Below are 15,614 nucleotides of genomic sequence, written 5' to 3'. Positions count from 1 at the left end.
ACAATGTAAAATAAGTAAGATGCAGTAGTAACTCATTAAATTACATAGCGTTAATGTACTATGAATGCCATCACTGTAGAATAATTCAATATTGGTCAAAACCAGAGAAATGCTAAATATCAAGTATGCAGCAAAATGTGTAAGAAATGACCATCCCTGGTAGAGGCCAAAAGAATCTGGTTCACCCCCAAATTTCAAGTCCGCAAGGTACGATTATGAAATTTCACTCAGCCCTATCGCACTAGCGCTATCCCACTAAATGAATATTGATTTCCGCCTCCTAATGGTATATCGTCTGGATGTGTTAGAACAAATGACGTAACAGATCGCATTGTGAATGAATGCAATAACAGTGTGCAGGCACGTAGAACCTTAGCAATAGTAGCAAAATTGTTTACTCTAGCGAGCTCTTTGAGAACAGTGTCATACAGAAACAGGCAATCTGCATCTTGCTGTATGTACTGTCGGGCGAGAAATATAAATACGGAATGATATCCTGATGCAACATCCATGTTGAGTAAGATGGTGTCTAGGTCTAACTGAGGCCTAGTTAGCCTAATCCTAGTAAAGCACATTTTTTGGTTCAAATTTGTTTTTATTGTTGCATAACAAAGGTTACATTAACTGACCTGTACGGTCTCGTAACATACAAGGGTGAGATCACAGCACCAGAAATAATGCAACATTTTACCACCCTCAACCATTCCCTCCCAACATACCCTCCATCCCAGGGTGATCACATCCAAGAACACAGTTAATTAAATGGTAACGTGGATATGAAATTACTTGGGCGACCTCTCCACCCATGCTGTGGGTTCCGGCTCTGTCGGAGTAAACACCGATATCGAGGGCATGTAAGTTCCATAAATTCCTGTGAAATAAATCTAATGAATGGGTGCCATAGATCTTGGTAAGAGTCCCCTTGCATGCTTGCGTGGTTAATAAGTTATGTTTTTCCATCGCTAAGATATGCCAAATTCTGTGTGACCATTCCAGGCGGGTCCGTAGTTTCTCAGTTACTCGCTATATGTGGTGCCCTATAGTATGTCCTGCCATTCCTTGGGGGACCGCTGGTGGCTGAGCTCACCCTCCCTGCACACCTGCGCCAGAGATCTCAATCCCAACAAAAGGAAATGATGTCCGAGGATAAATATACACAAGTTAATACGGCAATAGGGACAAAAATATTGATCCCTTGTGTGGGATTCTAGTCCCCAATTTTAACTTGTAAACAATTTACTTACTTATGAAGGCATCCTCAATTCTTTCACATATCTTTGTTTTATTTTTTGATATAGATATCTAAATAGTTAAACATTTTTACACATATGAAAACCATTAAACATACTAAAGCTGGAGAAGGGAGCCTACCCCGGACAACATGACCACCCTCAAGCTCGCCACCCGGAAGCACCATCAACTAATCCACGCCACCAAGAAAACTGCATTCAAGGACCGGCTGGACAACAACGCACACAACTGCAAGGAACTCTTCAACATCGTGAAAGCGCTCTCCAACCCCAACGCCGGAAACAACGACATCACCCTGTCGCAAGACCTCTGCAACTCCCTCGCCTCCCACTTCCACAACAAGATCGCTGACATACACAACAGCTTCATCCCGCAAACAACGCCCCCCACGACCACACCAACGCCCCCCACCACCACCCTCCGCGCCTGGACCCCGATCAACACAGAAGACACCATCCGCACGATGAACTCTATCCACTCCGAATCTCCAACCGACCCCTGCCCTCACCACGTATTCAACAAGGCCGACGCTGTCATCGCACCCCACGTGCGGGACATCATCAACACCTCCTTCGACACCGCCACCTTCCCCGAGAGCTGGAAGCACGCCGAACTCAGCGCTCTACTAAAGAAACCAACAGCGGACCCCACCGAACTCAAGAATTACCGCCCCATCTCGCTCCTCCCGTTTCCAGCCAAAGTCATCGAGGACCGTCAACAAGCAGCTGGCCGCCTTCCTCGAGACGAATGGATCCCTCGACCCCTCAGTCTGGCTTCCGAGCCAACCACAGCACCGAGACCGCCCTCATCGCTGCCACCGATGACATCCGAGCCCTGATGGACAACGGAGAGACAGCGGCCCTCATCCTCCTAGACCTCTCTGCGGCATTCGACACTGTCTGCCACCGCACCCTAGTGCAGCGCCTCAGCAATGTCGGAATCCAGGAGAAGGCACTGGAATGGATCATCTCCTTCCTCGACGGAAGGACACAGAGTCCGCCTACCACCGTACAAGTCGGAGGCCACCGAAGTCATCTGCGGCGTACCCCAAGGATCCTCACTCAGCCCCACCCTCTTCAACGTCTACATGAGCCCCCTCGCGGCCATCGCACGCCAACACAACCTCAACATCATCTCCTACGCCGACGACACCCAGCTGATCCTCTCCCTGACCAACGACCCCGCCGCCGCCAGAACCAACCTCCACGAAGGGATGAAAGACTTAGCCGAGTGGATGATGACCAGCCGCCTGAAACTGAACTCAGACAAGACGGAAGTCCTCATCCTGGGCTCCTCGCCCTCCGCCTGGGACGACTCCTGGTGGCCCCCCGCCCTGGGCACCGCACCCAAACCGACAGATCACGCACGAAACCTGGGCTTCATCCTGGACTCCTCCCTCTCCATGACCAGACAGGTCAACGCCGTCTCCTCGTCCTGCTTCAACATCCTGCTCATGCTACGAAAGATCTTCCGGTGGATCCCCACCGAGACCAGGAAGACGGTCACCCAGGCCCTTGTCACCAGCCGACTGGACTACGGCAACGCCCTCTACGCCGGAACCACCACCAAGCTCCAGAAGAGACTTCAGCGGGTCCAGAACGCCTCAGCCAGACTCATCCTCGACATCCCCCGAAGCAGCCACATCTCCGGACATCTGAGAGACCTGCACTGGCTCCCCGTCAACAAGAGAATCACCTTCCGTCTCACCCACGCACACAAAGCCCTGCACGACCAAGGCCCGAGCTACCTCAACAACCGCCTCAACTTCTACGCTCCCACGCGCAATCTCTGATCAACCAGCCACGCCCTCGCCGCCGTCCCCCGCATCCGAAGAGCGACAACTGGAGGAAGGTCCTTCTCCTACCTGGCCGCCAAGACCTGGAACTCCCTCCCGACCGACCTGCACCTGACCCAAGACCACCTCCCCTTCAGGAAGAAGCTCAAGACCTGGCTGTTCGAGCAGTAGCGGCACCCCCCCCCCCCCCCAGCGCCTTGAGACCCTCCGGGTGAGTAGTGCGCTTTATAAATGGCTTGATTGATTGAAGCACATAAACCAACAAATTTCCTCAACCTTTATAGTACCCATCCTTCTGATGGATACATCTGCCAGTGGATTCCTCACCTTGTGAATATCCCCTGCGCCAGCAACATTTGGAAACTTTTGTAGCACTCCACGCCGATGAGGTCGAAGACGACGTCACAGAGGCACGGCTCCGCTCGCGTCTCCGCTGACGTCACTGGATCCATAAGAAGACCTTGTCGGCGTGATAACGTCAGTTCCCTTTTTTCCGCGCCGTCGACGCTAACAATTTCGGGGGCTCTCTCTGTAGCTTTGGCTGGTTACTTTGTTTTCCTGCTGGTATCTTTCTTCTTGTTTGCGGTTGGAAAATGTCGACTAAGAAGTCCGGGTTCAAGCCTTGCAGGGAGTGTGGTAAGCACATGTCGATCACGGATCCGCACGAGGACTGTCTGGTGCCTTTCATCGGATCATGATGTAGAGGGATGTTCTTGCTGCCACAAGATGAGCACAGAGGCTCTGAAGGAAAGAGGCCAAGTTATTCATTGCCAGAATGAAAAAGGAGAAGAGAGGGCGAAGAAGATCAAGATTGAGGTCGAAGTCGACGTCTGGGCATTCTTCGAAGTCCAAGAAGCACAAGAAAAAGAAGAGGCATGGTTCCAGACATCGTTCGGACAGGGATGCGGCTCCGAGATCGCCCTCAACTTCTTGACGTTGTAAGGACTTTGTGTCTCCTTCTCCTGTCTCTGTTCCTGCTTCTCCTGTCTCTGTTCCTGCTTCTCCTGTTGGCCTGACCTCGCCTACGGCTTCGCTTCACCGGAGCATGCTCCGTCTCCGGCTCCATCTCCGACGCCGGCTCCATCTCCGGCTCCAGTTGAGGAAGTTCCGGCTCCGGATGAGTCTTTGGCTCCACCGTCGGCCCGAGTCCGGTTATGCCTCAGCCTGAGCCATATCCTCCCTTTCCAGGCCCAGGTCAAAATCCAACTCATTATTTAAATGCGATGGATGGGGTCTTTACTAGAGCTTTGTACACCTCTGGAGCGCCTTCGGGTCCCATGGGTCCAATGGCTTTCAACTTGGGAGATCCTCAAGTTTACCCTCAAGCTCCTTTTATGCCATTTTTCCCAGCGACGCTGTCTTGGCAATTCCCGGCGCCGAGGACATCGCCGCCGCTTCCATCTTCACTGGCTCCGGCTCGTTCGACTCCGGCTGCTCCTCTGGATCCGGGTTCGACGCTGGCTCCGGCGCCATCGGATTCGGTTATGGCACCGCCGACTCCTGTTGTGAAAATCAGATCCAGGAGAGAAGCTCAAAGGGTACTAGAAGAACAGAGGTTCCAGGTGGAGGAGATGGAAGAAGGTGAGCTCATGGAGTCTGATGATCTGTTTGAGGAGTTGAAAGAGGCTAGTGGCCTGGACTTGTCACCTGAGTGGGAGATTACTTCTCCGGCTGATGCTCCTTTAAAAGATGTGGCTCCCTACCACTCAGTTATTTAAAAAGCGGCTGAGCTTTTGGATCTGCAGTTACCATCTGCTGAGTTTAAGCTGAACATCCTCAGAGGTTTTACATTCTCCCTCCTCTGTATCATTTAATGACACCATTATTGAACCAGTCATGGAAGTATGGCGTAAGCCCTTCTCTGCTCCTGCGGTCTCTAAGACTGTTGCAAGAAGATATAGGGCGGCTCCAGGGGACCCAGACTTTCTGACTTCCTATCCTTCTCCGGAGAGTCTGGTGGTTCAGGCTGCGTGTTCTAAAAGATCTTCAGGTGCCTTTCCCCAAGTCCCTAGTGACAGGGATGCTAAAAAACTAGACCAATCAGCCAAGAAAGTCTTCTCTTCTGCCAGTATGGCTTTAAAATCGACAAATGCCACCTGTCTTTTGGGCCGATATATCCATGCTCTAATGGATTCAGCGAAATAACTGGCCCCTAAATTGTCATAGGAGGTTAGACAGAACTTTAATGAGGTGCTATTGGACACTCAGGCGGCTGCTCGTCAAGTAATCCAGATCGGCCTGGATACTGCGGACTCTGTCGCTAGAATCATGGGCTCTTCTGTTGCCACAAGGAGGAGTGCGTGGCTGAAGTCTTCTGAGTTTTCCCCTGATGTGCAGGCAACTATTCTTGACTTGCCTTTTGACGGCTCTGGGCTTTTTGGTAAAAAGGCTGATGCTGCACTGGAAAGATTTAAAGAGAACAAAGCCACGGCCAAATCTCTGGGTCTGCAGACTAAGCCTAGGGGTTCGTTTAGGAGGTACAGGGGCTTTGGAAGATAGTCTTTTCGTACTTACAGGCAGCCCCAGCAGCAGCAGAAACAGCAACAGAACACCCTGTATAAGAGCTACAGGGGCAGAATCGGAGGTCGTGCTCTAGGTCGGCAGCTCTCCTCCTCCTCTTCCTCCGTCCCTCCCACCACTGCAAAGCAGCCCTAGATCCACCATTCTGGATCATGCTGGTCCTGTGGGGGGCCGGCTTGCTCATTTTCTACAAGATTGGGAATCGGTTACTACAGACCGTTGGGTTCTAGATCTTGTAGAAAATGGGTACGCCCTTCCCTTTCGGGAATTTCCTTCAAATTACCCTCCTTGCCAAGGTGCTTACTCTGAGGACCATCTTCTCCTCCTGGAGGAGGTCCTAAGGTTGCTAAAAAAAAGGTGCGATAGAGGTGGTTCCAGAGCAGGAAAGGGGTCAGGGATTCTACTCCCGGTATTTCCTGATTCCAAAGAAGGATGGCAGGCTGCGTCCAATCCTGGACCTCAGGATCTTGAACCTTTTTCTGAAGCAGGAGAAGTTCATGATGCTCACCCTTGCGCAGGTTCTTCAAGCGCTGCAACAGGAGGACTGGATGGTGTCCTCATCCTGAAGTCGCACAGGAAGTATCTCCGTTTTACGGTAGGGTCGCAACATTATCAGTTTGCGGTCCTTCCGTTTGGTCTTATTACTGCACCTCGAGTCTTCACCAAGGTGATGGCAGTGGTGGCAGTGGTGGCAGCCCATCTCAGAAGGTCGGGGATTCCAGTTTTCCCCTATCTGGACGACTGGCTGATCAAAGCGGAGTCGCCAGAGAAGGTGCTTCATCATCTCCAGAGAAGCTGCGCCAGATCTGTCTTGGTGGAGGGCAATCTATCTCAAGGAAAGCCCTTCCATCTACATCCATCGGTGGACACAGTGATAGCGGATGCATCCACTTTAGGGTGGGGTGTGCATCTGGAGGATCAGGAGATCAAGGGTCTTTTGGTCTCCAGAGGAGAGGTTACTTCACATCAACCTTCTGGAATTGCGGGCGATTCGTTTGGCGCTCAAGGCCATCCTCCCTTCCATTCGCTGTCAGTCGGTTCAAGTCCTTACGGACAACACTACCGCGATGTGGTATGTCAACAAGCAGGGAGGAGTGGGGTCGCATTGTCTCTGCAGAGAGGCTCTGCGTCTCTGGTCCTGGGCTCAGGATCATCGGATTTGTCTGATGGCAAATCATCTGGCCGGAGTTCTGAACATGTGTGCAGACAAGTCTCAGTCAGCAGTTCTCCGCTGACCATGAGTGGAGGCTCCATCCGGAGGTGGTTCGTCACGTCTTTCGGATGTGGGGAACTCCTCGGGTGGACCTGTTTGCCACTCACGAGAAGACTCACTGCCCGTTATTCTGCAGTCTCCAGTATCCGATGCAGGGAGCTTTGGGGGATGCGTTTCAGTTCAGTTGGAGCTCACAACTCCTTTACGCGTTTCCCCCCCATACCCTTGATTTCTCGGGTTCTGAGGAAGATTTGCCAAGACCGGGCCCAAGTCATTTTGATCTCCTCCTCGGATTGGCCAAGAAGGGTGTGGTATACAGATCTTCTCCACCTCTCCTTGTGCCCTCCGCTCCGTCTCCCTCTCAGGGCAGACCTCCTCTTGCAGTCGGAGGGGCAGGTTCTACACCCCCACCTCCAGAGCTTACACCTTCATGCCTGGAGATTGAACGGGGCAACCTGAATTCTTTTTCTCTCCTGCCTGATGTGATAGATGTAATATTGTCTGCCAGACGTCATTCCACCAAATCTATCTGTTCGAGGCATGTGGGCTGCTGAATTCATATCTGTGCATAGATCGCCGCCTAGTGTTGTGTCCGGATGTTTGCACGTTGTTGTCCTGGAAGAGTCTTCGAAGTATCCTGAGATAGGTGACTCCTCCCCTGGACCACAGTGCGCATGGGCATCCTCTCCATCCTCAGATTGTTTTTTTCCGCCATGGGGTACGGATGTGCTTATCTTGACTCAAGTTAGGAAAAACTTTTTTCAGGCCAAAAGGCCTTTAGTTCGCGTCGGTACTGTTCCCGATCGGTATCTACAGTTACTTGTTAGTTTACTGACTTCAGCAACAACTTTTTCGCATCGTATCCGACCATCGGCCCGACATCGACGATGGAATCGAGGACACCATTCAAGCGGTGTCCTGTTTGCAATGCGAAATATCCCCATGTCGACGTCCACCCGGTGTGCAACAAATGCCTTTCACCGGATCACGACGAGTCCACATGTATGGCCTGTGCCTGATTCCGATCCAAGAAGACTCTTCGGAATCGACGAGCGGCGAGACTTGAAGCGCAGCAAGCGGCACCGGCCCCGACCAACATCTTCAGCGCCGAGGACGAAGATGTGGAAGGCGCGGAGAACCTACCCTCCAGCCCTGCTTCCGAACACGATTCCGGATCGGAAGACGTCGAAGAACAACTCTTTCACAGAGAAGAAGCCGGCACCGAGGTAGGAGACTACGATGAGGCCTTGGGGGCCGAAGAAAGTAGCTCCGGTGACGAGCAAGGCCTACCCGTACAAACGGAGGATGCCCCAGTGCGTCAGTCAATGGCTCCGGTCGAGGGATCGCCTTCGGGCCTTACCCAAGACCTATCCCGCAGTTCTTCGGCCCCGCCATCTGGCCCGGCCTCGGACATTCAAAGACAGCCATTAGTGCCCAAAATGACTGGTTTCCCTTCCTCGAGAACGAAACCGAAAGTCGTATCGGTTACACAGAAACTGAAAGTGACACTGGTCGGATCGAAGCCCTCTACACCTTCGACGCCAGCCAAACCCGTCGGCACCGACCGCACCAAACGGGACTTCGGTGCCGAACTCGCAGTAGCCGACGTCGGCGCCGACACACGGAAAAAGGCCATCGGTACCGCCAATCTGTCTCGGCCCCCGGCACCGAAACACTCGGCTCCGGCCACTAAGGTCAAAATGGCCGCTGCGTCGCACATCGCTCCGAAAGCGGCACCGAAGGACCAATCATCAACGTCCTCGACAGTTACTACCTCTCCCCGACTCGATGACCCCGTGGCCCCGAAGAAGTCAACGCCTGCCCCTGCAGAACTGCTCGGCGCCAAAGAACCGCCGGCGTTCCAGGTTCGACAAGTTGCAGCGTCCTTGCAACGCATCAAAGAAAAGGCAACCCTCCAGGACCCGTCGGGCTCCGAGCCGAAGAAAGCTCCAAAAGCTTCTCCAGCAATACCCAACATCACTTTTGGACTGCCACCATCCACGGCACCCAAATTATTTGAAATCAGGACACGTGTGACCCAAACTAGAATCACACCTGCTGAACGTTCTCCTATGGAGACGTCACCGTCCCACATCATCGATGCAGACACCGCCAGACTTGTGCTCCAGAAGCGGAGAATTTCTTCCGAGCAGCCTTCGGACTCCTACCGGATCCCGTTAAAGAAAAAGCTGCCAGCGCACTCGGAACCAGTTCTTTACGAACGTCTCCATACCTCTTACCTAGATCCACAGCCCTTCTCTCCGACACCCTCCGAAACCGATGCTTTCGAGGACTACATGGGTGACGATGTCCCCTACCCCAGAGAGATGGACCCTGAAGGCCAACAGGACCCTGACCAGGCTTGGGATGACCCTGTAGACCCGGGTGCGCCTATGGATACACAGGACACGCAGCTATATGGCGCTAAAACGTTCCCCACAGAGGACAATGCCGCGTTCAACGCCCTCATTGAACGTGCTGCGGCCAATCATGGTGTACAACTCCACTCTGACACCATAGAGGACGATTTTCTAATGGATACTTTCGCATCCTCAGAAAGGAATATCAAAACTCTACCCATGCTGAAAGGTGTCCTTAAACCAGCAAAGGACATTTTCAAAGAACACACTAGGGCAAGAGTAATAAACCCCAGGATCGACAAAAAATATAGGTCGGCGCCTGTGGACCCTACGTACATTAAAGGACAGTTGCCTCTAGATTCCATTGTAGTCGCCAATGCTCGCAAAAGGGCGCACTCACAGACTACCGGCGAAGCTCCTCCCCCGGACAAGGAGTCCAAGGTGCTAGAGACCCCCGGCAAACGGGTTGCAGCACAGGCAGCTAATATATGGCGTATTGCCAATACCCAGGCGCTCCTAGCTTGCTACGATCGCGCCCACTATGACACATTGGAAACCCTACTCCAACATCTCCCTGACCAATACAAAGAGGGAGCGGAGATCCTCATCAGGGAGGGACAACTCCTCACAAACGCATCCATTAAGTGTGCATAAATACCAGCGTCCTGTTACGACGACACGCCTGGCTACGAATCTCCGGATTCAAACCTGAGGTTCAAAATAACATCCTCAATCAGCCGGTCAACCCCGACTACTTGTTCGGACCAGAGGTTGACACCACCCTAGAAAAAATTAAAAAGGACACAGACACTGCAAAGTCCATGGGGGCTCTCCAAACAGTCCTTTCGGAGTGGCTCCTTTCGTCGCCCCAATAATAGAGGAGCAGGTAGAGGACAGGGGTCACAGCAAACCTTCAATAAGGGCAACACACAGAGTACTTACGATAAAAACACCCGGGGTGGATATCGTGGCTCCAACACAAAGGGTAGAGGACGCGGATACGGCAATACCAGGTCCTCCCCCCAAGAACAAACAGTGACGCCCTCTCCCTTCCTCCCGACCACACAACACCTGTCGGGGGAAGGCTACAAAGGTTCCTGTCCACGTGGAACTCCATCACCACGGACAGGTGGGTCAAAGATATTATCAAACACTGTTACTGCCTAGAATTAACCTCCACTCCACCCACCATACCACCAAAACACCGTCCTATGTCCTCAGAGCACTTAGCGCTATTACAGCAGGAAGTGCTAAGTATGCTGGAAAAAGGCACAATAGAGGTCGTGCCCGTCCGCGAGCAAGGTACAGGGGGGTACTCCCTGTACTTTTTAATCCCAAAGAAGGACGGGTCACTCAGACCTATACTAGACCTGAGACCCCTCAACCGATACATTCTCTCAGAGCATTTCCACATGCTCACCCTACAACAAGTCCTCCCGCTGCTCAAACAGGGAGACTTCCTGGCCACACTGGACCTCAAAGATGCGTATTTCCACATACCCATTCACCCCTCACACAGAAAATATCTCGGGTTCACTATTCAGGGGCAGCACTACCAATTCAAAGTCCTTCCCTTCGGCGTGACAACAGCACCCAGAGTTTTCACAAAGTGCCTAGCTACTGTGGCTGCACATCTACGGAGGCAACACATACACGTCTACCCTTACCTGGACGACTGGCTTGTTCAGGCAAAGTCAGCCCAGCAATGTGCCAGCCACATGTCCCGCACCATTCACCTCCTTCACAGTCTGGGTTTCTCACTAAATTACCCGAAATCTCATCTCCAACCTGCACACGTACAACAGTACCTAGGTGCGACCATAGAGACTCTGGCAGTCACAGCTCAGCCAAATTTAGTGAGAATCAACGGCATGCAAATGCTGATTTTCAAGTTCAAATCCCAACACTCCCTTCCCGCGCGAGTGTTCATGCAGCTGATAGGCATGATGGCCTCCTGCATTTTCATAGTCCCACACGCGAGACTACATATGCGCCCGCTTCAGGAGTGCTTAGCACGTCAATGGAATCAGGCTCAAGGACAACTAAAAGACCTAGTGTTGGTGAGCGGTCGGGCATACAACTCTCTGCATTGGTGGAATCCACAAAACCTTTGCAAGGGCCGACCGTTCCAAGAGCCTGTTCCACAAATAATACTGACAGCGGACGCGTCTCTCCAGGGATGGGGAGCTCATGTACTCAATTACACAGTGCAGGGACTATGGACAATACAGCAAAAGAAGATGCACATCAACCTTCTAGAACTGATGGCAATCTTCCTGGCAATGAAAGCCTTCAAAGTACACTTGTGCAACAAAGTCGTGTTGATCCGGACGGACAACATGACTGCCATGTACTATATACAGAAGCAGGGAGGAACACACTCTCCACAGTTGTCTCATCTGGCTCAGAGCATGTGGAAGTGGGCCATTCAGAGGAACATATTCCTCATGGCGGAACACCTCCCCGGCAAGGACAACCAGATGGCGGATCTGCTCAGCAGACACAGCCACCAGATGCACGAGTGGGAGCTACACCTGTCAGTACTCCAACGGTACTTCCAACAGTGGGGTCATCCAGAGATAGACCTATTCGCCACAAGCGAAAACGCAAAATGCCAAAGCTTTGCCGCCAGGTTCCCACATCCGCAGTCGCAGGGCAATGCGATATGGATGAACAGGTCCGGCAGATTTGCGTACGCTTTTCCCCCAGCACCATTGATACCGCTGGTGGCACGCAAACTCAGACAACACTCCCTGACACTCGTCCTAGTTGCTCCAACATGGGCACGCCAACCATGGTACACCACCTTTCTCGAACTTTCCGTGGTGCCGCATCAAAGGCTGCGGATCAAACCCGCGCATTTGACGCAGAACCGTGGAGAGATTCAGCACCCAGATCCGCAACAGCTGAACATGGCAATCTGGCTCCTGAAGTCCTAGAGTTTTGGCTACCTAAACCTGCCACCTGACTGTATGGATATCATTAAGGAAGCTAGAAGACCCACTACCAGAGCTTGCTATGCAGCCAAATGGAAAAGGTTAGTCATTTATTGCAATAACAATGACATTAACCCACTAGACGCATCCATCCAAAACATAATTTGTTACCTCTTACACCTATACCGATGCAATCTGGCGTACACCTCTATACGTGTCCATTTGACCGCAATATCAGCCTATCTCCAGAACAGGCAGCACCTCTTTATTCAGAGTGCCTGCCATCAAAGCATTCTTGGAAGGACTCAAACGAGTAATTCCTCCAAGCCACCCACCAGCTCCAATGTGGAACCTCAACTTGGTCCTCACACGCCTGATGGGTCCACCCTTTGAACCTCTACACTCATGCGAGATTCAATTCCTCACCTGGAAAGTAGCTTTCCTAATAGCAATCACTTCTTTGAGAAGAGTTAGTGAACTCCAGGCACTAACCGTTCAAGAGCCGTTCATACAGGTTCACGCCAACAGGGTCGTACTACGTACCAACCCCAACTTCATGCCCAAGGTGATATCGCAGTTCCACATGAATCAAACCATTGAACTGCCTGTTTTCTTTCAAAACCCACAAACTGTCGCAGAAAGAGCACTCCATACACAAGATGTAAAGAGAGCCCTCGTGTACTATATAGACAGGACTAAAGTCTTTAGGAAAACAAAACAACTTTTCGTTGCCTTTGCCCCACACCACAAAGGTAACGCCATCTCAAAAGCAGGTATAGCCAGATGGATCGTTAAATGTATTCAAATTTGCTATCAAAAAGCTAAACGCACATTAACGATTCCCCCACGAGCCCACTCAACACGTAAGTTAGGGGCCTCCATGGCTTTCCTGGGAAACATTCCTTTGCATGATATATGTAGAGCAGCCACCTGGTCCACTACACATACCTTTACCAAACACTATTGTGTAGATGTGCAATCAAAACAGCAGGCAGCTGTAGGACAGGCTGTTCTCAAAACTCTTTTTCAGACCGCTGCAGCTGGCACTGGTAGCCGCCGCTAATGGGAGGTACTGCTATGTATTCTATGCACAGATATGAATTCCGCAGCCCACATGCCTCGAACTGAATATGCTACTTACCAGCATGCATCTGTTCTTGGCATGTAGGGCTGCTGACATTCATATCTGCCACCCTCCTCCCCGGCGCCTGTAGCAGCTGCAGCTCTCAGAATTACTGTATAGCATGGTCATCACTTTCTGTATCTACTCCATCACTGCCACAATGGCGAAAAACAATCTGAGGATGGAGAGGATGCCCATGCGCACTGTGGTCCAGGGGAGGAGTCACCTATCTCAGGATACTTCGAAGACTCTTCCAGGACAACAACGTGCAAACATCCGGACCCAACACTAGGCGGCGATCTATGCCCAGATATGAATGTCAGCAGCCCTACATGCCAAGAACAGATGCATACTGGTAAGTAGCATATTCAATTCCTATAGGTGGTCTAAATTTGTTCTTTGATGCAGAGAGAAATCTATTGACCCTTTGAGGGATTGTTTATCTAACATTCTTAAGTTTGCTCTTTCTTTTGCTCAGCAAGGCTTTGCTGTAGCAATGTGCAGGGATATCTATTGGCTTTGTTGGCTTTCCTTTGCTTGCCGGGTCAGCCGTCATTGTTTAAATCACCTATTGTTTTACGATTTCTTAAGGGCCTTACCAATAAGTTCCCGCCTTCTCCTTTTATTGTGCCTCAATGGGACTTAAATCTTTTTTTTTTTTTCTTTTCTGTCCTCATTTCACCATATAGCTTCTGTCAATATAAGCAAGAAACCAACCTTCGATCTTATGCGCCCCCAGTTTCCGCTATTGCGTTAGCTGTAGGCCTACCCAGGCCAGTTTGTTCGTGTGAAACTTGGTGTAATCATTGGACGAGGGGGCATTAGATCAATCTCATTTCTTTGCCCCATACTAAAAGCTGTGACCAGATATTACACCCATCAACGTTCCAATGCCCCAAGTCCATGCGGGCCATACCCAAAGCGGCCCTCAGCCAGTTCTCGTAAAGCGGAGGCAATGGATCCTTCCATAACCTACAGATCTCCCTCCGGGCGTTAAGGATCAAATACATTAGCAAACCTTTTTGCGATGTTGACCAGCGGGTCGTCGGATAGTTATCGATACCAAATATTACCACAGATGAGTTCAGATTAAACTTGACCTTAAAAATAGCACCCAGAGCACATTCCACATTTTGCCAGAATCCTTTCAAGACACCACAATCAAAAAAAAAAAATTTTAGGTCATCAGCCAAAGCCAAGTCGCATCTAGGACATTTTGGAAGTAAAAGGGGGGCAAACTTTGCTATCTTCTTCGGGGGATAATATAATCTATTAATTACATAGACATGGTTCTTTTTCAGCGAGGCAGGTTTAACAGCCTTGTATAACAACTGGAAAGTGGATTCAAACAATTCTACAGCATTGTTCTCTAAAGCTGACATATTCCAGACTACATTTTGTGGGGGGAGGGCTCTGTCTTCTGCTTCCTGCAGCTTCTTGTACCAGGTCCCGACTTCCTTTTTTATAAAATGTATATTCTGACTTTGAAGCTCTATTTCCCAGTTCCCACCTATAAGAGCTTTCTCTGCAGTACACCAGGAGGCTAATTGTAAATATTTAAATCTAGAGAAAGATTCTCCAATCTTCAACCTTAATACCTCCCAGGGATGAATCCCATCTGTGGAAACCAGGTCAGCCCAAACTCGAATACCGGCCTTCTTAATGGGTAGTGCTAGGCTATCCTCTAAACAAACCAGAAATCCAGGTGAATCCCAAATGGGAGCAAAATCAGAGTAGTAGCCTATCCCCCCATATTTTCCTGATCCTGTACCACAAATTCAGAGCTGCTTTTAGAACATTCAGGCGGACCTTTTTGAAAAATCTGGGTGTTCCAAAATTATAAAGGAAATGTAAATGTAAATGTTGTAGACTTGTAAAGCGCACAGCTACCCAACACCGGGGCGTCCCGGCGCTGTAGACCGCTGGGGAACCCGTCCTGGCTATCCCTGTGAGATTGTCCCTTTCTGGGTATCTCCAAGGTGAAACCAGGCATCCCCGGCGTCTGTGGGGGGCCATTGTAGAGATGAGGCAAGCTTAATGCCCAGAGTTGCCGAGTGTGTTCCTGGTTAGAGTAGGTACCGAGGCGAGAATTATCGAGTCCGTTTTGACCCTGGTCCATGACCCTGCCGCGTCGGGGATTGAACCTTGGTCCCTGGCCGATTCTCTGCTTACGGGTCTCCCGCCTCTAACTAGTGAGCCACACCTCTCCACCCTCTCCATCTCCCTCAAAAGCGACCATTTCATTTAAAATCTTCCCCAATTGGAACCCCCCGGAGTGCAAAGTAATGCCCGAATATATTTAAACTGGAAAGCAAAAGAATACCAAAGTATGTCAGGGAGTGCCAGGCCCCCTTTCTGAAGCTTACGCCTTAATTTCTTCCAGGAAAGCCGGGCTGTTTTATTAGACCAAATAAAA

The 15,614-nt window shown here is 50.8% G+C and overlaps 1 protein-coding gene across 1 annotated transcript in view; it reads left to right on the top strand.

Annotated features, from left to right (window-relative positions):
• LOC146810442 (chromobox protein homolog 2-like) overlaps nucleotides 1–15,614 on the top strand; it is a 215,115-nt gene that overhangs the window by 61,075 nt on the left and 138,426 nt on the right. The gene's annotated exons all lie outside the window — the stretch shown is intronic.

This window comes from Triturus cristatus, chromosome 7 (assembly GCF_964204655.1).
Source record: "Triturus cristatus chromosome 7, aTriCri1.1, whole genome shotgun sequence".
Classification (NCBI taxonomy): domain Eukaryota; kingdom Metazoa; phylum Chordata; class Amphibia; order Caudata; family Salamandridae; genus Triturus; species Triturus cristatus.
The sequence above is the reverse complement of the archived record's forward strand: the minus strand, read 5'-3'. Positions and strand labels throughout refer to the sequence as shown.